Source organism: Canis aureus, chromosome 8, assembly GCF_053574225.1.
Source record: "Canis aureus isolate CA01 chromosome 8, VMU_Caureus_v.1.0, whole genome shotgun sequence".
NCBI classification, from domain to species: Eukaryota; Metazoa; Chordata; class Mammalia; order Carnivora; family Canidae; genus Canis; species Canis aureus.
In genome coordinates this window covers 19,842,632-19,866,077 of record NC_135618.1, presented here as the reverse complement: position 1 = coordinate 19,866,077, position 23,446 = coordinate 19,842,632, and the positions used below count along the sequence as shown (strand labels likewise).

Here is a 23,446-nt window from a genome sequence, read left to right as displayed (position 1 = left end):
CAAATCTGAGACTCTCTACCTATTATTAAACAATCATTTCCCCTTTTGCTCCTCCTCCCAGCCCTTGGTGACCACATTCTACTTTCTGTTTTCATAAATTTGACTATTTTATATAACTCATGTAGGTGGAATCATACACTTTTTGTCTTTTTGTGACTGGCTTATCTCACTTAGTGTAATGTTCTTATGGTTCATCAGTTTGGTGCATGTGACAGGATTTTTCTTGTTTAAGGTTATATAATATTTCATTGTATTCATATACCACGTTTCCTTTATTGATTCATCCATCAGTAGATGTTTGGGTTGCTCCCATCTCTTGGCTATTGTGAATAGTGCCGATATGAACATGGGTGTGCAAACATTCTTCAAGACTCTTTAATAAAATTTTAGGCAGCCCGGGTGGCTCAGCAGTTTAGCGCCGCCTTCAGCCCAGTGTGTGGTCCTGGAGACCCGGGATCGAGTCCCACGTCAGGCTCCCTGCATGGAATGGAGCCTGTTCTCCCTCTCCCTGTGTCTGTGCCTCTCCCCTGCCCCCACCATGTGTGTCTTTTGCAAGTAAATAAATAAGATCTTTAAAAAAAAAAAAAAAAGACTCTTTAAATTTTTTTGAATATATACCTCAAAGTATTATTGCTGGATCATTATAGTTCTAAGTTTTCCAGGAACCTCCATACTGTTTCTGTACCACTTTACAATCCCACCAACAGCACACACATCTTCACCAACATTTGTGATTTTGTTGTTTTGAAAACACAACCATCCTAATGAATGTGCAGTGATACTTCATTGTTTTATTTGCACTTCTCTGATGATTAATGATATTGAGCATTTTTTCATATGTTTGTTAGCCATTTGTAGATCATATTTAGACAAACATCCATTCAAGTACTTTGGTCATTTTTTTTTTTTTTTTTTTTTTTTTACTTTGGTCATTTTTTAATTGGATTTTTTTTGTAGGAACTTTAAAATATATTCTAGACATTAGTTCCTTCCGCAGCTTGGTAGTATTTTCTCCCATTCTATAGATCACCTGCATATTGACCCTGTTGATCGTGTCCTTTGATATACAAGTTTTTAGGTTTGATATACTTCAGTCTGTTTTTGTTTTTGTTGTCTCTGTTTCTGGTATCCAAGAAATTATTGTCAAGTTTGATGTTGCAAAGCTTTTTCTCTTATTTTCTCCTAGGAGTTTTATAGTTTTAGGTCTTAATATTTAGATCTTTAATTCACTTTGAGTAAATTTTTTATTTATGGTGTAAAAGAAGGATCCATCTTCATCCTTTCGTATGTGTTTATCCAGTTTTCCCAGCACCATTTGTTGAAGAGACTGTCGCTTTTTCATCGCATGGTCTTGCATCCTTGGCAGAGATTTGTACGTGTATTTCCAGGGTCTGTCTTCCCATTCCTTTGGTCTATTTATCTTTATGCCATTACTAGAATGTTTTAATTACTGTAGCATTGTAAGTTTATTTTTAAATTAAGAGATATGAGACGTATGACTTCGTTCTTTTTTTTCAAAATTGCTTTGACTTTTGGGATCCCTTGATATTTCATATGAATTTTAGAGTGAGTTTATCTACTTCTGCAAAAAAAAAAAAAAAATGCTACTGGGATTGATAGTGATTATGTTGTATCTAGATAATATGGACATCTTAAAATTAAGTCTCCCAATACTTGAATACTGGATATTTTTCCGTTTCTGTTTTCTTTGACTTTTTTCAGCATTGTGGTTTTCTGTGCACAAGTCTTTCATCTCCTTGAATAAACTCCTTAAGTTTATTTTTAAGTTTTTATTCTTTTTGATGCTTTTTTAAATGAGATGGATAAATTTTTTGAGGTTGTTTACTGTTAAGTATAGACACATCTGACTTTTGTGTGTTAATTTTCTGTCCTACAACACTGGTGAATTTGTTTATTAGTTTAACGGTTTTTTGTGGTATTTTCAGGTTTTCTATAAAGGTTGTATCTATAAAGAGAATTTCCTTTCCAATTTTTTTTAAGATTTTTAAATTATTTATTCATGAGAGACACACAGAGAGAGAGAGAGGCAGGCTCCATGCAGGGAACCCGATGCAGGACCCCATCCCAGGACTCCAGGATCACACCCTGGGCCAAAGGCAGGCTCTAAACCGCTGAGCCACCCAGGCGTCCCTCCTTTCCAATTTGAATGCTTTTTTTTTTTTTAATTAATTAATTAATTAATTAATTTATTTATTTAGAGTAGCAGGAGCAGACGACCTTATCTTATTCCTGATATTAGAGGGAAAACTTTCAGTATTTCACCACTGAGTATGATTTTTAGCTGTGTGCTTTTTTGTAAATGGACTTCATTATGTCTAGGTAGATTTCTTCTATTCCTAGTTTATTGAGAGTTTTTTAAATCATAAAATGGTGTTGCATGTTGTTAAATGTTTTTTTCTGCATCAGTTGAGATGATTTATGTTGTGTTTGTTCGTTCTGTTAAGTGTAGTATATTACACTGATTGATTTTCATATGTTCAGTCATCTTTGCGTTCCAATAATAAATTCCAGTTACTCATGGTGTAGCAATCCTTTCAGTGTGCTTTTGAAATCACTTTTACTTTTAGTTCAGAATTTTTTGCTATCAATATTAATCAAAGATAATGGTCTGTAGTTCTCTTGTGTCTTTGTCTAACTTTGGTACCGGTGTAATGCTGGCCTCATTGAATGAGCTTGGAAAAGTTTCCTCCTCTTTTGGGAAGAGTTTCAAGAGTATTGGTGTTAATTCGTTCAATATATTGGATAGAACTCTCCAGCGAAACCATTTAGTCTTGGACTTTCCTTTTTTCAGGAAGTAGGGTTTGATTACTGCTTTAATCTCCTTACAAGTTATAGGTCTGCTCATACTTTTTTATTGCTTCATGATTAAGTCTTCCTATGTTGCATGTTCCTAGGAATTTATCCATTTCTTTTTGGTTATCCCACTGTTTTTGTTCAAAGTACTTTTTTTTATAATCCTCTTCGTTTCTGTAACATTGTTTATAACAACATCTTTCATTTTTTTTATTTAATTGACTCCTTTCTTTTTTTCTTAATTAATTCCTAGCAGAGGATTTATCAGTTTTGTTGATCTCTTCATTAAGCCAACCCTTTATTTCATTGTTTTTTTCTGTTGTTTTTGTGTTCTCTGTTCCATTTATCTCTTCTCTGATCTTTATTATTTGCTTCCTTCTTCTTACTTTGGGCTAATATTTCCCTTTTCTAATATCTAGAGTTGTAAAATTAGGTTGTTGATTTAAGGTCTTTTTTTAAAATTGTTTTTAAAAAAGATTTTACTTATTCATGAGAGACAGAGGCAGAGACACAGGTAGAGGGGAGAAGCAGGCTCTATGCAGGAAGCCTGATGTGGGACTTGATCTCAGGACTCCAGGATCACTCCCTGGGCTGAAAGCAGACACTCAGCCACTGAGCTACCTAGGCGTCCCTCTTTTTTCTTTTTTAATCTAAATATTTACAACTGTACACTTCCCTGTTAGTATTGCTTTTACTGTGACCCTCAAGTTTTGGTATGTTGTGTTTTCATTTTCATTTGTCTCAGTATTTTATAATTTCTTGTTTTTCTTTGTTTTGACCCATTGGTTATTTAAGAGTGTTAAATTTTCACAGATTTGTGGATTTCCATTTTCTTTTGTGCTGTTGATTTCTAGTTTCATTTCAGAAAAGGTACTTGTATCATTTCAGTCTTGAATCCTTATGACTTGTTTTGTGGCATAATGTTCCGTATATACTTTGAAAATAAATTATATTCTGCTGTTGTTGGGTAGATTATTCTTTGTATGTCAGGTGCACTTGTTCTGTAGTGTTATTCAAGTTCTCTGTTCCTCATTGATAATCTCTGTGGTTATTTTATCCATTACTGCTTTTTTGGGTATGTTGATTGATCTTTGTCTTGTGCATCATTTTGACTTCCTTCTCATTTCCTTTCATGTGTATTTTTTAGTTATTTTCTTGTGTTTACCTTGGCAATTACAATTAACATTTTAAGATTATAATAATCTAGCTTAAATTAATACTAGCTTTGTACGTGTAATGTAATGTAATACTAGCTTTGTACCTGTAATGTAAATGTTTCTATGTAACTCCATCTGTCTTCTGTTTTGGTTCTACTGTTTCAAGTTACTTTATCAGTAGTACTGGCTTCTTTGTTTACCTGGGTAGTTGTCTTTATTGTTCTTTATTTTTATAGTTTTGAGTTCTCATTTAGTGTGTACTTTCATCGTAGCTTGAAGGACGCTCTCAAACATTTCTTGAGAGGCAGGTCTACTAGTGGTTAACTCTGTAGCTTTTGTTTTTCTGAGGCTCTCTTAATCCTTTTTTTAAAGGATAATTTTGCTGGGTATAGAATTTTTGGTTAAAAAGTTTTTTCTTTTCACACCTTATTATGTTGATGCTTTGTAGCTTCCATGGTATCTGATGAGAAATTAGCTTTTTATCTTATTTAGGGCCCAATGTATGTGACTAATTGCTTCTCTCCTGCTGCTTTTACTCATTCTTTGTGTTTGTGTTTTGACCATTTTATATTAACGTGACTTAGTCTGGATCTATTTGGAGTTTTCCTTTTTTTTTTTTCTTTAAGATTTTATTTATTTATTCATTAGAGCGGCAGAGACACAGGCAGAGGGAGTGGCAGGCTCCATGCAGGGAGCCTCATGTGGGACTCAATCCCAGGACTCCAGGATCACTCCCTGAGCCAAAGGCAGATGTTCAACTGCTGAGCCACCCAGGCATCCCTGGAGTTTTCCTACTTGGAGCTTGTTGAGTTTGTTAGCTGTTTAGCTTCATGCCTTTTATCAAAATTTGGATATTTATCACCATTATTTTTTTGAAATACTCTTTCTACCTCTTTTTCTCCTCCTTTGTCTCATTATAAATAGGCTGGTATACTTGATGGTGTCCACAGGTCTCTTAGGCTCTGCATTTTTCTTCATTTTATTTTTCTACTTCTCAAATTGTTAATTTCAGTTTACCTACTTTCATATCCACTGATGGTCTTCTGCTTGCTCAAATCTTTTGAAGGTCACTAGTGAATTTTTCATTTTAATTATTGTTCATCTCCAGAATTTGTTTTATAAATTAACTGTTTCTTTTTTTATTTCTTTATTGATGTTCTCTATATTGAGTCATTATTCTTGTGGTTTTGAAGTGGCTCTTCTAACATAGTCATACCTGCCACAGGTAAGTAGGCACATTTAATCTGAAGATTGGAAATTACTTTAAATGTACATGGTAGGGCAGCCCGGGTGACTCCATGGGTTAGCGCCAACTTCAGCCCAGGGCGTGATCCTGGAGACCCGGGATTGAGTTCCATATCAGGCTCCCTGCATGGAGCCTGCTTCTCTCTCTCTGCCTCTGTCTCTGCCTCTCTCTCTCTCTGTCTCTCATGAATAAATAAATAAAGCCTTAAAAAAAATGTAAATGGTATAAATATATCAGTCAAAAGAAAGAAAATGACACTGGATAAAAGACATACAACTCTACTAATGTAGGCTTATGAGAAATTTACTTCAAATTCAGTGACATAAGTTGGCTAAAAATGAAAAGATAGAAAGATTATACCATACAAACAACCTAACTAAGAAGCAAGAATAGTTACATTAAATTCTGGTAAAGTAGACTTCAGAACAAAGAAAAGTACTAGGGTCCAAGAGGAACCCTAGTTCCACAACCCTTGTTGTGTGTGTACCAAACAATAGAGCTGTAATCTACACTAAAAAACAAGCAAACAAAACAAAACAAAAAACTGATAAAGCTGAAAAAGGAAGAGATGATTCCACAGTTATGATTGAAGACTTTAATACTCTCTTCCACAACTGATACCACTACTAGGCATAAGATCAGCAAGAATATAAAAAAACTGAAAACAGTAAACCATAAGATCTAAATGATGTATATAAAACATGCCATCTAGCAATATAATAGGAATATACATTTTATTCAAGTATTCCTTAAACACTCCTGAAGATAGACAACATCTTCAACAATACAAATTTGAAGAATGGGGAAAGAAAAAACAAATTTGAAGAATGGTAATCATACAAAATATATTCTCTTACCATATTGGAATCAAATTAGAGATCAGTAACAGGAGAATCTGTCGATTGAAAATTAACACACTTCTGAATAATCCATGGCCTAAAAATTCTCAAAATTAAAAAAAAAAAAACCTTACTGAAGATGAAAATAGAGCATATGAAAATATGCTAAAGCATTGCTGAGAAATTTACAGCATTAAATGTTACATTTGAAAAGAAAATTTTCATATAATAGAAAATGAGAAGTAAAAGAAACCCAAAGCAAACAGAAAAAGAAAATAATAAATTTAAGAGTAGAAATAAATGAGATTAAAAAGCGAAAAATCACTGAAACAAAAAGCTACTTAATATGAAAAATCAACAAAATTGATAAGCTTCCGCAGGACTGACAAAGATAAAAAGAAAGTGGATAAAAATTACCAATTTAGTCATGTAACGGGATATCACTGTAGATCCTTTTAGACATTGTAAGGATAATTAGAGCTTGCTATGAACAATTTACAGAAATTTAACAATTTGGATGAAATAGCCCAGTATCTTGAAAAACAAACCAACCACAACTCATTCAATATGAAATTTATGTTTAATGGCCCAGTAATTGTTAAGGGCATTGAATTTAGAATTGTGACACAGTTCCCAAGAAAGAAATCTCTAGGCCAAGATGGAGAGTTTCACTGGAAAATTCCAAACTGGAGAATTATTTTAAACAATTTTAAGAAGAATAACACCAGTTTTATATAATCCTTTCCAGAAAATGGAAGAGGAAATGCTTTCCATTTCATTTTATGAAGCTAACATTACATTGATAATAAAAAAAATAGATGGATGCGGTACAAAAACAAAACTCTACAGATTAACATCTGTGATAAACTTAGATGCAAAAAGTTCTCAATATTAGCAAGTTGAGCCAAACAATGTATAAAAACGATTACACATTACAAACAGGTGGGGTTTATTTCCAGGTATGTGAAATGGATTCAGCATTTGAAAGAGTCCAATTTCATTCTTGTGCATGTTTATTTGAATTTCTCAGCATCATTTGTTGAGAAGACTGTCTATCCCTTTTGAATGTTCTTGGCATCCTTGTCAAAAATCATTTGACCTTTTTAGTGAGAATGTATTTCTGAGCTATCTATTATAGTCCATTAGTCTGTATGTTTGTCTTTCTGCCACTACCACATTGTTTTGATTACTGTAGTTTTGTGGTTAAGTTTTAAAATCAGGAAGTGTGAGATCTGTAACTTTGTTCAATTTCAAGATTGACTATTTAGGGTCCCTTGAAATTCCATGTAAGTGTTAGAATGAAATTTTCTGTCTGTAGAAATGCCCCTGGGATATTCATAAGGATTGCATTAAATCTACTTTGAGTAGTATTAATATTTTAATGTTACTAAGTCTCCTAATCCATGAACACTAGATGTCTTTTCACTTATTTTTGTCATCTTTACTTTCTTTTGACAATGTTTTCAGTATATAAGACTTTAGCGTCTTTGGTTAAGTTTATTCCTAAATACTCTTTTCTAAAGAAAATTATTAATTAATTAACTAATTTTTTAAGTAGGCTCCCCACCCAGTGTGGAGCCCAACATGGGGCTTGAACTCATGACTCCAAGATGGATACTTGAGCTGAAATCAAGAGTTGGACACTTAACTGCACCACTGAAGAGCCCCAGTATTGTATTCTTTTTGATGCTTTTGTAAATGGTATTGCTTTCTTAATGTTTTTTCAGAATGGTCATTGTCTATTTATGGAAATGCAGTTGACCTTTGCATGTTGATTTTTTTTTCTGTATTATTTTAATTTTTTTTCTTAGTTTTCTTGAGATATAATTCACATACATCACTATATAAGTTTAAGTTCTACATCATAATGGTTTGAATGATGTGGGGGCTAAGGGTGCTGACTCCCTACAATAGAAAATCCATGTATGACTTTTGACTTCATGGCAACTTAACTGCTAATAGCCAACTGTTGATCAGAAGACTTACCAATAACATGAAGAGTGGATTACTACATACTTCATGTGATATATATTAGATACTGTTCTTAAAATAAAATAAGCTAGAGAAAAGAAAATGTTATTAGGAAATTCATGAGGAAAAGAAAATACATTTACAATAGTGTACTATGAAATATCTGCTTGTAACTAGACCCATACAGTTCAAACCTGTGTTGTTCAGGGGTCAGCAGCATTGTGAAATGATTATTGTCATTAGTTTAGTGTCATTTAGTGTCATTAGTTTTCATGTGATGAGAACTCTTAGGATTTACACTTTCAATTTTCTGATATATCCTATAGCAATGTCAACTGTAGTCATTGTGTTATACAGTACATTTCTAGTACTTAATTATTTTATATCTGGAAATTGTACTTTTTGGCCATCTTTCTCCCATTTCCCTCTCCCACTACCACCCTGCCTCTTTTAACCATAAATCTGATCTCTTTGTGAATTTTTTGTTTCTTTTTTTTCCTTTTAGATTCCACGTGTAGATGAATGAGGTCATGCATTGTTTGCCTTTCTCTGACTTATTTTACTTAGCATGGTGCCTTCACGGTCCATCTAGGTTGTTGTAAGTGGCAAGATTTTCTCCTTTCTTATAGCTGAATAATACTCTATTGTATATATTTACCACAACTTCTTTGTTTGTCCACTGATGGACACTTAGGTTGTTTCCATATCTTAGCTGTTGTAAATAATCTGCTATGAACATAGAGTGGTGGCAGTTATCTTTTCAAGTTAGTGTTTTTGTTTTCTTTGGATATATACCCAGAAATGGAATTGCTGGATCATAGGGTAGTTTATTTTTTGAGGAACCTCCATACTGTTTTTCATAGCGTCTAAACCAATTTACATTCCTGCCAGTACCACACAAGGGTTCCTTTTCTCTTTGTTTTTATCAGCTTTTGTTATTTCTTGTCTTTTTGATCATGGCCATTCTAACAGGCATGAGGTGATACCTTGTTGTAGTTTTGATTTGCATTTCCTTAATCACTAGTGGTATTGAGCATCTTTTCATGTACCTGTTGGCCATTTATATATCTTCTTTGGAAAAATGTCTATTCAGATCCTATGACCATTTTTAATTGGGTTATTTGGTTTTTAGCTACAGAGTTGTATGGGGTCTTTTATATATATTTGGGATATTAACATCTTATTAAATATATGGCCTGGAAATATTTTCCCCCATTCTGTAGGTTGCCTTTTCACTTTGTTGATTGTTTCTTTTGCCTTGCAGCTTTTTTAGTTTAGTTGAATGTAGTCCTCCATGTTTGTTTTTTATTTTGTTGCTTGTTTTTTAGATGTCATCCGAAAAGTCATTGCCAATACCCGTGTCATACTGTGTTTTACTTCTAGAGGTTTCATGGTTTCAAGTCTTATATTTAAGTTTTAATCCATTTTATGTTAATTTTTATAAGTGATGTAAGATAAAGTGTGTGTTGATTTTTATATGCTGCAACTTTGCTGAATTCATGTATTAGTGTTTTTGTAGAATCTTTAGAATTTTCTACATATAAGATCATGTCATCTACAAACAGATAACTTTATTTCTTCTTTTCCAGATTGAATGCCTTTTGTTTCTGTTTCTTTGCCTAGTTATGCTCTTGGTAGGAATTCCAGCACTATGTTAAGTAGAAACAGTAAAAATGGACATCCTTGTCTTGTTCTGATCTTCGAGGAAAGGTTTCTGTCTTACGCCCTTGAGTGCAATGTAAATTGTGGGGTTTCCACATATTGCCTTTATTATGTTGTGGTAGTTTACTTCTATTCCTAGTTTGTTGAGTGTTTTTATCATGAAGTAAGGTTGAGTTTTGTCCGTTGTTTTTTCCTGCACCAGCAGAGAAAATCATGTTGTTTTCATCCTTTATTTTGTTAATGTATATTATATTGATTGTCTTAGGTTGGACTATCCTTGCATTCCAGTAATAAACCCTCCTGTAGTCATAGTGTATACACTTAACGTACTGTTGAATTTTTTGCTGTATTTTGTTGATGTTTTCATTCCCTTTTCTACTTAGGTAATTGAAGGCTCACCGATACCTTTCATAATGAAGCCATACTGCAGTGTATAGTATTCTTTATTCTGTATTCAGTACTGTTCAGTGACTTTGATAATATATTTTTCAGTAATCATTCATATATTACCAATATTTGGTTGCGCATACCTCATATTAATCACAACGTGTTATAGTCATATGATACCTGGATTCTGCACTGTGATTTTCAGTCATGGTTGCACATTTAGCTCCCTAGGAATTTTTCTTTCTTTTTTTTTTTAATTTCTATATTTTTTTATTGATGTTTGATTTGTCAACATATAGTATAACACCCAGTGCTCATCCTATCAAGTGCCCCTCTCAGTGAGGAGTTTCTTTTTAATATATAAGTATATTGGTTGGAAAGCCTGTTTTAGATGATTCTGACTGCATATTAGAGTTGTCTTGAGGTACTTAAAAAAAACTATGGAAACTGAGAAACTATAACAAATTTGAATTAGAAACTCTAGGGAAGAAGTTCTGGCAATCTGTGTTTTTGAAAAGACTTGATTTAGCATGGTTAGTTTTGACCACTAGTTCACAGTTTCCTCAGCCACAGAAAAGGACAGTTAGCCAAACTATTTTAATTAATTAAGGTCATTTGCAGGGACCTTGAATGTAAAGCATTTTATATTATGGTCTCAAAGGAGATCCACATGTTTATTACTTCAGGTATATGATAGCTAAGTTGTTCTCTTCTGCCCATTAAGGAAATGGATGGGCATACCTGTCCAGATAGAGATCCACCTCATTGCCGCACAGGATGCAGTAATACAAGTAGGTAGGACCAGATTTTTTTCTTAGGTAAATCTGCCTACATAATCTTTTTTGAGTCCCAACATTTAGCATAAAGAAAGCGTGGTGGAGGTAACCTTAGTTTGTTGTATTCATAGGCCAAAAATTATTAGTCATTCACATAGATTACAGTAGACTAGAACCTTCATACTGCAATATGAGATGAGTGTGTTGGTCTCCTAGGGAGCCATGGACTGGGTGGCTAGAACAACATAAATTTATTTTCTTATAGTTCTGAAGGCTAGAAGTCCAAGGCAGGTTTGGTTTCTCATGAGACCTCTCTCCTTGGCTTTAGATGTCAATTTTCTTGTTATGTCCTTAATTGGCTTTTTCTTTGTGTATATGTATCCTTGGTGTTTCGTCATATGTCCTAATCTCTACTTGTAAGGACACCAGTCAAATTGGATTTGGGCTTACCCTAATAGCCTCATTTTAGCTACCTATTTAAAGGTCTTGTCCCTAGATATAGCTGTAATCTCAGTTAGGACTAGGAGTTAGGACTTCAATATATGATTGGAGGGGGACAGCAAATTCAGCCTGTAACATTGCATTCAAAATGTTCTATATAACTGAATGAGTTGAGTTAAAGGAAATTATATAAAAATTTTTTTTGTAATAAACATTTAACATACTTTTAGAGTACAAAGATGTAAAACGTCAAGTCCAGTATGTAACTTTTTGGTTTATTGTGGCAAGTAATTATGCACCTTTGCCATCTGAAAGTATTTTAAAGATTTTATTAAAAATATCATAGATCTGGGAGGGTATTACAGCCTTACTTTTATATCATTTATGATATGAATTTGTTCTAAAAATTCATTATGACCCATTTTAATTTTTATGATATTGTCAAAAAAAAGGTATAAAAGTTTGTTCTATTGTTATTAAGGCAACCTGAAAGTTAATGATACAATAATAAGTGTTACAAAAATTTATATTATTCATATTTTCCAATTTGTAGAAATATTAAGTAAGTTTTTCTCTCTTGTGCATACACTGATGGCTAGGAGGGAGAAGCAGATAGCCAGAAGTGGGCAGTGTGTCTAGATAAAACAAAGTCAATAAAAAAGTTTGCTTTGGGGATCCCTGGGTGGCACAGCGGTTTGGCGCCTGCCTTTGGCCCAGGGCACGATCCTGGAGACCCGGGATCGAATCCCACGTCGGGCTCCCGGTGCATGGAGCCTGCTTCTCCCTCTGCCTGTGTCTCTGCCTCTCTCTCTCTCTCTCTCTGTGACTATCATAAATTAAAAAAAAAAAAAAAAAAAAAGTTTGCTTTGTTGATTCCCATAATCGATTGATTTCAGGCTTTAATTATTCACTTACTAATAGTTAGCCTGCTGCTTTGTCTCTGTCCCTTCATTTAGGTATTCAAACACCTTCCAGTTGCTCAAAACACAGTATGTACAACAAAAATGTAGTTCCTGTTCTGTTGGAACTTGGGTTCATTGGGAGAAATACATTAATCAAAAATGATATCAATTAAATATTTGAAAGGCATTAGAGCTCTGAAAGAAATAGTCCTTCAAAAGCGTATGACAAAAGAACTTGACATGGAGTGCTTGAGGAAGACTTCCAGAGTAAGTGACATTTTGAGCTATGATCTGAAGGAAGCTCAGGAGTTAAGGTTAACTACATTTATGTGATGAAGGGCTGGGGAAAGGAGAGCAGAGAATTCCAGATCAGAGGAACTACATGTGCAGGGGCCCTGTGATGAGGCAGAACACACTGAGGAATTTGAGAGAGGGCCAGAGTGATTGAATCCCTGAGAACTGTGAGGGGTAAAGTGTAAGAGCAGATGGAAAGGTGGGCAGAGCCCAGCAAAGCCTTTTCAGCTATGATAAAGGTTTGAGACTGTGTCCTGTGAGAGAGGAAAATGGGTTCCATAGAGGAATGGTGAGCTTGAAAAGGTCACATTGCCTCTAGATGTGAAGAACTGATTAGAAAGGAACTGATAGATCCAATTAGGAAACAGATGCATTCATTTTTAAACATTCTTTCTGCTTGTGATAGTATACAAATACAGTAGTCACTAGGTTTTGTTTTTAGATGTCAGGGGTACATCAGTGAATAAAACATTAGTCTTTGCCCTCAAGTTTACTTTGCAGTGGGGGAAAGAAAAACAGATAATCAAATAACAATATAATCTGTCGAGTATAGTAAGTGCTAGGAAGAAAAATAAAATGAGAAAGGGAGATGAAGGGTGACTAAGGGTGCTGTTTTAAGATGATCTGAGAATTGAGATCATGGGAACGGAAGGAACCAACCTACACATATACTTGAAGGAAGAACTCCAGGCCAAGAGCATTTGATACAAAGTACATGGGGCCTGGTCAAGAAACAGCAAGGAGGCCAGCATGGCTGGGGTACAGTGATAAGAAGTGTCAGGGGATGAGGTCTAGGACTGAGTGTATTATAATTGGGTTGGACATGAACTATATGGCACTTATTACTTTGATAATCTATGTATATAGCTTTATACTAAAATTTAGTCATTTATTTTGCTGGTGATATTGTTCATGAAAGTAAACTAGTATTATTAGGTTCTAGACAAATTCCAATGTATGGAGGCATGGTTTCCCCCACACCACCAAGCAGTTCTCCAGAAAGCGGCCTTGTTTCCTACAATCCGGCTCAATTCTATTTCACAGGTTAATTAATGTTACAGTCCTCCAAGAGACTTCTCACCCTCAACTTCAGATGCCATTTGCAAGCTCAGGTTGTCATTTGTGTTTCTAACTGGCTACCAATTAGAGGTTCCCATAACCCTGTCCATAGACTTACGATGCCAGTTGCAAGTCCACACTGTTACCTTTTACCTGTACTTCAGTCCCACTGACTGTAGATCAGAGGGTCCCATCAATTCTGTTGGGTTTGATTAATTTGCTAGAGCAGCTTACAGAACTCAGAAAGCCAGTTTATAATAAAGGTATATAACTAAGAAACAGCCAGACAGAAGGGTCATAGGACAAGATATGTGGGAAGAAGTGTGGAGCTTCCATTGTCTTCTCTAGGTGCACCATTCTCTCAGCACATCCCTGTGTTCACCAACCCAGAAACTCTCCGAACCTCATCCTTTCGGGGTTTTATGGCAACTTCATTATATTTGCAGGATTGATTAAATCATTAGCTGATGACAGTTGATCCAGCCTCTAGCTCCTATCCCTTCCAGAGCTCAGGTGGGTCAGGCACATGGTTAGCATGGCAACCTCTGGCTATAAGTCCCCAACCTTAGGTGATTTCCAAAACACACCTTAATATAACAAAAGACATCTTTATAACTCTCTATCCCTAGGAATTCCTAAGGGTTTTATGATCACTATGCCAGAAACAGGGGGGAAGACCAAATATGTTTCCTATAAATCACAATATCGCAACTATTCATCTTTTATAATTTCTCTTTTTTAAAAAAGATTTATTTTAGAGAGAGAAAGAGCATGGGGCATGGGGGTAAAGGCAGAGGGAGAGGAAGAGAGAGTCTCAAGCAGACTCTGCACTGATCTTGGAGCCCAATGTGGGGCTTGAGCTCATGATCCTGTGATTATGACCTGAGCTGAAACCAAGAGTTGGATGTTCAACCAACTGTGCCACCCATGTGCCCCTCATTTAATAATTTCTAAGATCTATTTCGTCTTTTTAAAGAAAAAAAAATAGTCATCAAAAATACAAATGATTAGTGTTACTGCTTGAATTTTTGTACCACTTTCCCCAACCCTGAATTCACTTGTTGAAGTCATAATCCGCATTGCCTCAGAGTAAAACTTTATTTGCAAATAAGGTATTTACAGAGGTAATCAAGTTAAAGGTAGGTCATTAGGGAGGATGGGGCAAATCCACTTATAACTAACTGATGTCCTTATGAAAAAAGGGGTATTGGACACAGAGACATGCAAATGGAGGGAAGACAGTTTGAAGAGGCATAGGAAGATGATTAATAAGCCAAGGAGAAGCCTGGAACAGATCCTTGACTGCTCTCCATACACTTAATGAGGATAATACTGTTACAGAACTTTCAGGTTGAGGGGTGTCTGGGTGGCTCAGCTGATTAAGCCTTTGAGTCTTGATTTCGGCTCAGGTCATGGTTTGGGGGTCATGGGATCAAGCCCCAGGTCAGGCTCTGCCCTCTGCTTGAAATTCTCTTCTCCCTCTGCTCTCTCCCTCCTCAAATAAAGTTTTTTAAGAAAACCTTAAGGTTTCTTACTGTGTGTGTGTGTGTGCATTTCACTAATTTCTAAAGCATTTAAGAAAATTGAGAATTAAAAGACAAGTAACAAAAAGTAAACACTGCAGCATCATATTCATAGTTGTTTACTTTCCAAGAAAAATTTAACTTTGAAACTTAAAGGTTCTTCAGGGTAATTCATACAAATGTTTTCCAAAAAGATTGACCTTTTTTTTGTTTTGTTTTTAAACTTTTGTACCAAGATATTTCACAAACCTATTTACTTAAAATTTATTGTCGGATTGATATTTTTTTCATTCCAATATTACATTTCAGAGTAACTTTTTCTGTTGTTTCAGTGGTTATGTTCAGAAAAAAATTTACCACCACTTGGTGGCACCACTTGGCTTAAAAATGAATCAGTCTGCTGTTAATGGCTGTTCTACATAAATGATTAAATTCAGAGGGGATCAATTTGATATTAAGCAACTTAATATTATAAATATTTGATTCTTATTTGTAAACAAAATAATAATTGGTGTTGTAAAATTGAGTTGTATTAAATGCCAAGGGGTATTTTGATAGGTAGTTTGATAGGGAGGGAAGCCTACAAATTTTTGATAGAAATATCTTTTTAATTCAGGCATCATTTATATTCTGCCTTAATCTTCTTTGTCTCTAAGTATCAGAAGAAAATACCTTTAATATTGGAAATAAGCATCTTCAGCTTTTTTTTAATGTTAACATTTTCCAAGGTATGTAGTTTATTTTGTGTTATATAAAGCTAAGAGATTGGATATTTTTCCAGGTGATCAAGGTAAATTAAACAAATAGGAAAATAGGATATATAAATGTGTTTCATTTTTCTTTCTGCAGCATACTGAAAACTAAGGCAATCCTTTTTAAGATATTTTATTTGTTTTATTTAAATAGAGAAAAGATCCAGAAATGTAAGATGTAGAAAGTTATTATGCCTCAGGCATGACTTTTACTCCTAGTTGGTGTCTAATATCATAATAGCTAAAGCATTTGTGTAATTATTGTATTGTAGGTTGCATATACAGCTTATAAAAGATAGTGATCCATGTCTTTAAAATTCAAATGTAATACATACAGGAAAGTGCACATTGTATAAGTATACAGCTCAGTGAATCACCACAAAGTAAACACCCCATGGCCACCACAGATCAAGATAGAGAATACTGCCAGCAACCCAGAAACTTCCTATGTTTCCTTTCCTAGTCACTCATTCTTTCTTATTTCCTTGGAGGAACTACTGGCCTGGCTTCAAAGAATATCTTTTTTTTTTTAAGACCTGCTTTTATACTTTTATATAAATAGAATTATATAGTAAGGTTATTTTGTCTCTGCTTATTTTGCTTAACATTATGTTTGGGAGGTTCATGGAACATCACAAAACGTGATGTTTTCAGATATAGTTGTAGCTCACTTGTATTTTCTGTCTTTTTACTTTTGAACATTGGGATTGAATAATACTAGTAATATTTTTGTGTGTTTCTCAGGGCACATGTACAATATTTATTTGAAGATATACCAGGAATCAAATAGCTGGGTCATTGGTGTATATGTGTTCAAATTTAGAAGATAATACAAAAATTGTTTCCAATACAACAATATGGTTGTATCTGTCCTGTTAATGGGATGTGAGGATTCATGTAACTCTGTATTTTCACCAGCACTTGGTATAAATAGCCTCTTCAATTGTAGCCCTTCTGGAGAATATATTTCCCTGATTCCAAATAAGATCGAGTACTTTTTCATAAATATTTGACTGTATATTCTCTTTTGTGAAGTTTCTTCTATCTACCTTTTATTTATGTTTGTTATTATTTCTATTATTATTGAGTTTTCTATATTCTTAATTTTTAGGAGTTACATACTTTGTGGATATGAGCCCCTTTTTTCCTATTGGAGTTTCTGTCTTTTTGTTTTTAGAAGTTTTTATAGGTGCTAGATAGAAGGCCTTTGTTGAGTTATATTTGTTAGAAAACTATATCCCACTTTGACTTGATTTTTGCCCTACTCTTATTATTTTTGATGAAAGGAAGGTCATAATTTTAATAGAGTTCAGTTTATCATTGTTTTCCATTACAGTCAGTGCTTCTTGTATCCTGTTTAAGAAGTCTTTCCCTCCCTGCTCCCAGGAGATGAATGTATTTCTTATATTATCTTCTAGAACAGTGGTTCTTAACTAGAGGCAGTTCTTCCTTCTCTCACCCCACACCTTCTACTCCTGTGCAGAAAACTTGGTAACTTTCAGAGACCTTTTTAGTTTTCACAACTAGGTGAATGGAGTACCCCTGGCATCTAGTGGTTGGCTAGGGATACTTGCTAAACATCCTACAGTACACAGTATGCTAAACGTGCACAAAACAGTTACCTAGCCTAGAGTGTCACTAGTGCTGAGGTTGTAAGACAGTGTCCTAGAGACTTTATTATTCTGCTTTTTGCTTTCTACTTTGTACCTAGAACTTATTATTGTATATTATTTTGTTTATTGTTCATTTGTTTAGATTTACTTTCTAACTAGAACTGGTTGTATATATTCTTGACCCTTTGAACAACGTGGGGATTAGGGACACTGACCCCTGCATAGTCGAAAATCAGTATATAACTTGAGTCCCAAGAAACTTAGCTACTAATAGCCTGCTATTGATTGGAAGACTTCCTGATAACAATTAACACATATTTTGTATATGTGTTCTGTACTGTATTCTTACAGTAAAGTAAACTGGAGTAAAAATTATTAAGAAAAGTATAAGAAAAATACATTCATAGGACTGTACTGTTTTACTGAAAAAAAAATCCATGTCTAAGTGGACCTACGTAGTTCAAACCCATGTTGTTCAAAAGTCAACTGTATTAATGTAGAGTATAGAGGTCACTTTTTCTTTGCTTTTTTTCTTTTCCTTAAGGATATATATTTTATGAAGCACCATTTATTGAAAAGATTGTCTCCCCACTGCTCAACAGGATCACCTTTGCATAAATCAAATGACCGTATATATACATGGGTCTGCTTTTGGGCTCAGGTTTTTTTTTTTTTTCCATTGGTTTACTGTATCTACCCTTAAACCAAAAGCATGCTATTTGTAACTTATATGGCATTATAGCAAGTCTTTAGATTCAATAAGGCAAATCTTTCCATCTTGTTCTTGATTCTTTGCACTTCCATATAAATTTTTATAATCACATTATCAGTTTTTTTGTCAAAAATTGAATTTATTCATTAATTTGAGATAGAGTTGCCATCTTTGTGGTATTGTCTTTCAGTCCATGAATGTCATATTGTCCTTTTATTTATTTAGGTCAAGAATTTCAAATTCTATGATCTCAAGACTCATTTAAATTCTTAAAAAGAACTTGTTTATTTGGTTAATCAATGTTTCTCATCCTTGGCACAGTTGACATTTTGAGTCAGATAATTTATTGTTTGTGGGAAGAGTTTTCCATTAAATGTTAACATAAATAATATAATTTTGTGAAAAACATACTTCCCAAAACAAAACTTAGTGGGAAGAGTAGCATTGTTTTACATTTTTGTAAATCTCTTTATTATCTAGCTTAGTAGAAAACAGCTGGATTCTTATACCTGCTTCTGCTTTAATCTTTTGGAATATCATGAGTCATATAGACTGTAAACAACCCCATTGTACAGTTTTGAGAGACTGGGAGTGAAAAAGGCAGATAAGGTCTTCATGTTATTATTAAAATAGTTCTGATTATAAAGATCCCCTAATAGTCTCAGGGACCCCTAGAGGTCTGCAGATCACACTTTTGGGAACTGCTGCCCCAGAGATTGCAACATTCATCTTTGACATGTAAGAGTCTAATTAAACTATTTTATATTTTACAGAGAACTAAAACACTTTAATTATATTCCTTTTACCCAATTTATTTTCTATAATACCCATATTTTTTTAACTGTATGTGTATTTTAAGTCCCGTAAGACAGCATCATTGTTTTGTGTCATTATTTTAGATTTTCCCACATAGTTACCGTTTTTAAAAAAATGTTTATTTTAGAGAGTGTGAGTGTGGGGAGGAGCAGAGAGAGAGGGAGACAATCAGACTCCCCACTGAGCAGGGAGCCCAGCATAGGGCTCCATCCCAGGACCCTTAGATCATGACCTGAGCCAAAACCAAGAGTTGGATGCTTAACTGACTGAACCACCCACATAGTTACCATTTTTATCACTTTTTATTCTTTCCTGCATTTTTAGTTCTCCATCTGTAATCACTTCCTTTTTTGTGAAGAATACCTGTGCTGAGAAATTATCAGTATTTTTTGTCTCATCGTGTTCTGTATTTCACCTTCACTTTTGAATGATAGGTTTTTACTGGTTAGAATTCTGAGTAGGCATTTGTTTTGTTCTTTTTTAAAAGATTTTATTTATTCATGAAAGACACAGAGAAAGAGGCAGAGACATAGGCAGAGGGAGAAGCAGGCTCCATGCGGGGAGCCTGATGCAGGACTCGATCTCAGGACCCCAGGATCACAACCTGAGCCAAAGGTAGAGACGCTCAACCACTGAGCCACCCAGGTACCCTGGCATTTGTTTTCTTCTAACTACAATATTATCCCTTTGTGTTTTGGCTTCTGTTATTTCTGTTGAGAAATTTGTTGTTAATCTTGTAAATGCCTTCTAGCCAAAAAGCCCATCAAGAACACTAATAGTTTTTATACTTGTTGCAGTGAGCAATTCTGCATGTATTTATAGGGAACCTTTGGGTACTTTTTAAGAGAGCATTAGAAAAAACCTATTATAGGATTTGAACTTTGTGTAACTTTAGAGACAGTCTAAGGAAGTAGAAGTTTGCTATAAATTGGAGGTTGTCAGAAAATGGGAACATTTTAATATTGCCATCTCTTGTTTAATTGAGGTGAAATTCATGTATCATACAATTAATCATTTTAAATATACAACTCATTGTTTAGTATATTCATAATATAATGCAACCACCAGCTCTCTTGTTTCAAAATTGTCTCAACACCTTTATAGCTATTATGTAATCATTTCCTACTTCCTCCTTCCACTATCACCTGATACCCTTTACTTTATCTATTCTGGATATTTCATATGAAAGGAATTATGCAATATGTGACCTTTATGTCTCACTTCTTGGATTTAGCATAGTCTTTTCAATGTTCATCCAAGTTGTAGCATGTACTTCATTTCTTTTTTTTTTGTTATTATGAATAATGATCCTGTAAACTTTCATGTACCAGTTTTGTTGTGTACATAAATTTTCATTTCTCCTGTATATGAATCTAGGAGTTGAGTAGCTGGGTTGAATGATAATTTTCTGTTACCTATTTTTAGAAAACACTAAACTAGTTTTCCACAGTGGAAGCACCATTTTACATTCTCACCAGCAATGGACAAGAGTCTCTATTTCTTTATATTCTCATCAACACTCATTATTTTTCATGCTTTTCTTTTTTTTAATTAAAACTATCCTAATGAGGGCAGCCTGAGTGGCTTAGTAGTTTAGCGCCACCTTCGGCCCAGGTTGTGATCCTGGAGAACCGGAATCGAGTCCCACGTAGGGCTCCCTGCATGGAGCCTGCTTCTCCCTCTGCCCTCTGCTTTATCTCTGCCTCTCTCTGTCTCTTTCTCTCTGTCTCTCTCATGAATAAATAAAATCTTTAAAAAGAACAAAACAAAAAATTATCCTAATGAGTGTGAAGTGGTATCTCATTGTGGTTTTCATTTGCATTTTTTACATGGCCAAGGTGTTGAACATCTTTTCATGGATTTCTTGGCCATTTGTATATTTTCTTTTGAGAAATGTCCATTTATATCCTTTATCCATTTTTTTTATGCTTCCTCCTAGTCCTACTCCTATTTATATTCTTTCCTTTCCACTCAAAGAGTTTCCTTTAACATTTAACATTTCCTGTAAGAGTGGTGTAGTAGGAATGAATTCCTTTAGCTTTTGCTTGTCTGAGAAACTATCTTCTGTTCTGAATGATAGCCTTGCTGGATAGAGTATTCTTGGTTGTATGTTTTTGTCTTTTTAGCACATACCACTCCTTTATGGCCTATAATGTTTCTTCTGAAAAATCCACCGATAGCCTTATGGGGTTTCCCTCATATGTAACTGTTTTCCTTTTTCTTATTTTTAAAAAATCCTATCACTTTTTGCCATTTTAACACTATGTGCTTTAGTGTGGTCCTCCTTGGGTTGATTTTTGGGGGGGCTCTCTCTGTCTCCTGGATTTGGATTTTTGTTTTCCTTCCCCAGATTTGGGGAAGTTTTATTTCTTCAAATACATTTTCTGTCCTCCTTTCTGTCTCCTTCTGTGGTCCCTATAATGTGACTGGTATTACACTTGGATTTGCCAAGTTCCTTTAATCCGTGTTTGTTGTTTGTTTTAATTTTTAAATTATTTCTTCTCTCTCCTTTTCAGCTTGATTACTTTCCATTACTCTGTCCTTTGGATTGCTCATCCATTCTTCTGCTTCTTTTAATCTATTTATTCCCTCTAGTGTGTTTTTAATTTTAGTTATTGAGTTCTTCATCTCTGATTGGTTTTATGTTTTCTACCTCTTTGTTGAGGGCTTCACTGAGGCCCTCCACTCTTTTCTCAAGTCCAGTGAGTATCTTTATGACCATTACTTTAATTCTCTATTAGGCATATTGCCTATCTCCATTTCATTTAGCCCTCTTGCTGTGATTTTTGTCTTGTTCTCATTTGGGTCATAGTCCTCTTTCTCCTCATTTTGGCTAACTCTGTCTGTTTCTATGTGTTAGGAAAATCATCTGCATCTCCAGCTCTTAAAAGTAGTGGCCTTTATAAAGAAGAGGTCTTGTAGTGCCCTGCAGTGCAGTGTCCCCAGTTCACCAGAACCTGGCATTTCAGGGGTATCTCATATGTGTGTTGCTTTTGTCCTACTGTTTTGGCTGAGCCACATTTGCCTTCATTCCAGTCATCTGCAGTGGCTCTCTTTGCCACTCTTTGTTATGGGCAGGGTTTGGTCCCTGTGGTGTTAGTGGGCTAGTCTGGGCCACCTTGGGCTTGAGTTGAGTCAGACCAGGTGTTTGCCAGAGCTCTGGTAGCACTGATCTGCAGGACGCTTTGCCTGTGTTGCCTCTGAGAAGCTTTTATTGGTGGGCAAGGCCTGCAGTCAGACCAGATGTCTACCACCCATCCCACTGCTGGGGCCACAGCTGAATTAGTGTGTGTGTGTGGTTATTTTTCCCTCTCTCTGGAGAATGAGTCATTTTGGAGTTGTACTTGTCCCTGGCAGGGCTGATTGCACACTGCCACCCTTGTGGCATTGCTTTGGATAGACTCCTGTGGGTCTGCAGGAGACCATGGGGGCAGGGTACAGTGCCAGCAAGATCTATGCCAGCCTATTGCAGGAGGGGACCTGCAGATCCCTGGGAGAACTTTTGTCCAGGCTGAGATGGAGGGACTGAGTCTGCAGAAGAGCGTGGGGGCAGGGTAGCCTGTTAGCATACTAGGTAGGTAGAGAGTGTTGGTGCTGCACTGGTTCCGACAAGTATCCTTACATCTAGGTTAGAGAGCACAGGTGGGAAGTGGCACTTGCTAGCTCTTTTGTTGCTGGAGAAATCTTCCAAAGATCCTGACCCCTCCAACACATGCTCTGAGATTAGTAAACAAATCTCCCTCCTGTATAAACCCCAGGTGTTTTTCAAACTGTTGCTCTGTGTTGTATCAACAGGGCTGTTTGTAGGGCTGTCTCTTGAAGAACAGGGACTCAGTTTCCTCTTGTCCTGTCTTAGCACCAAGTCTTCTGATTTTTAAAGTTCCAGTCCCTCTGGTTTTCAAAGCCAAATGTTATGGGGATTCATATTCCCAGGGTAGGTCCCCTGTGCCTGGGGTGCCTGGCATGGGGTCTCTTGTTCTCCCTTCTCCGTGCCTGTGCATCCCTCCCTCCTACAGACAGTTTTATTGGTCAGTTTGGCCCCCAACGATGTCTCCATCCTTCTTACCTTCTTCTCTACATTTAGCTGTGGACAGTCTGCTCTAACAGTCTTCAAATCATTTCTGAGTTTTTTACACTGATGTGGGTGTTACCTGATTGTATCCATGGGAGGAGGTGAGCTTAGGGTCCTCCTTTGCTATCTTCCACATTAGTTCTCTGCTGAGCTTTTGTCCATTTTTAAATTGGGTTATCTTTTTGTTTTTTAGTTGTTAATATATTCTGGATACTAAATCCTTATCAAATACATCTCAGTAATGCTCTTTGATGGAGAAACTTTTATTTTGATAAATCCAAATTATCTGTTTTTTTCTTTTGTTCATCAAGCTTTTGGTGTCAAGTTTAAGAATTTATTGCCAAATCCTGTATCGTAAAGATTCATCCCTATGCCTTCTTCAAAGAGCTTTACTGTTTCAGTTTTAGTGT

General features: G+C 35.3%; 1 protein-coding gene across 17 annotated transcripts in view; it reads left to right on the top strand.

Moving 5' to 3' along the window:
- ZNF644 (zinc finger protein 644) overlaps positions 1–23,446 on the top strand; it is a 107,273-nt gene that overhangs the window by 45,669 nt on the left and 38,158 nt on the right. The window lies entirely within an intron of this gene.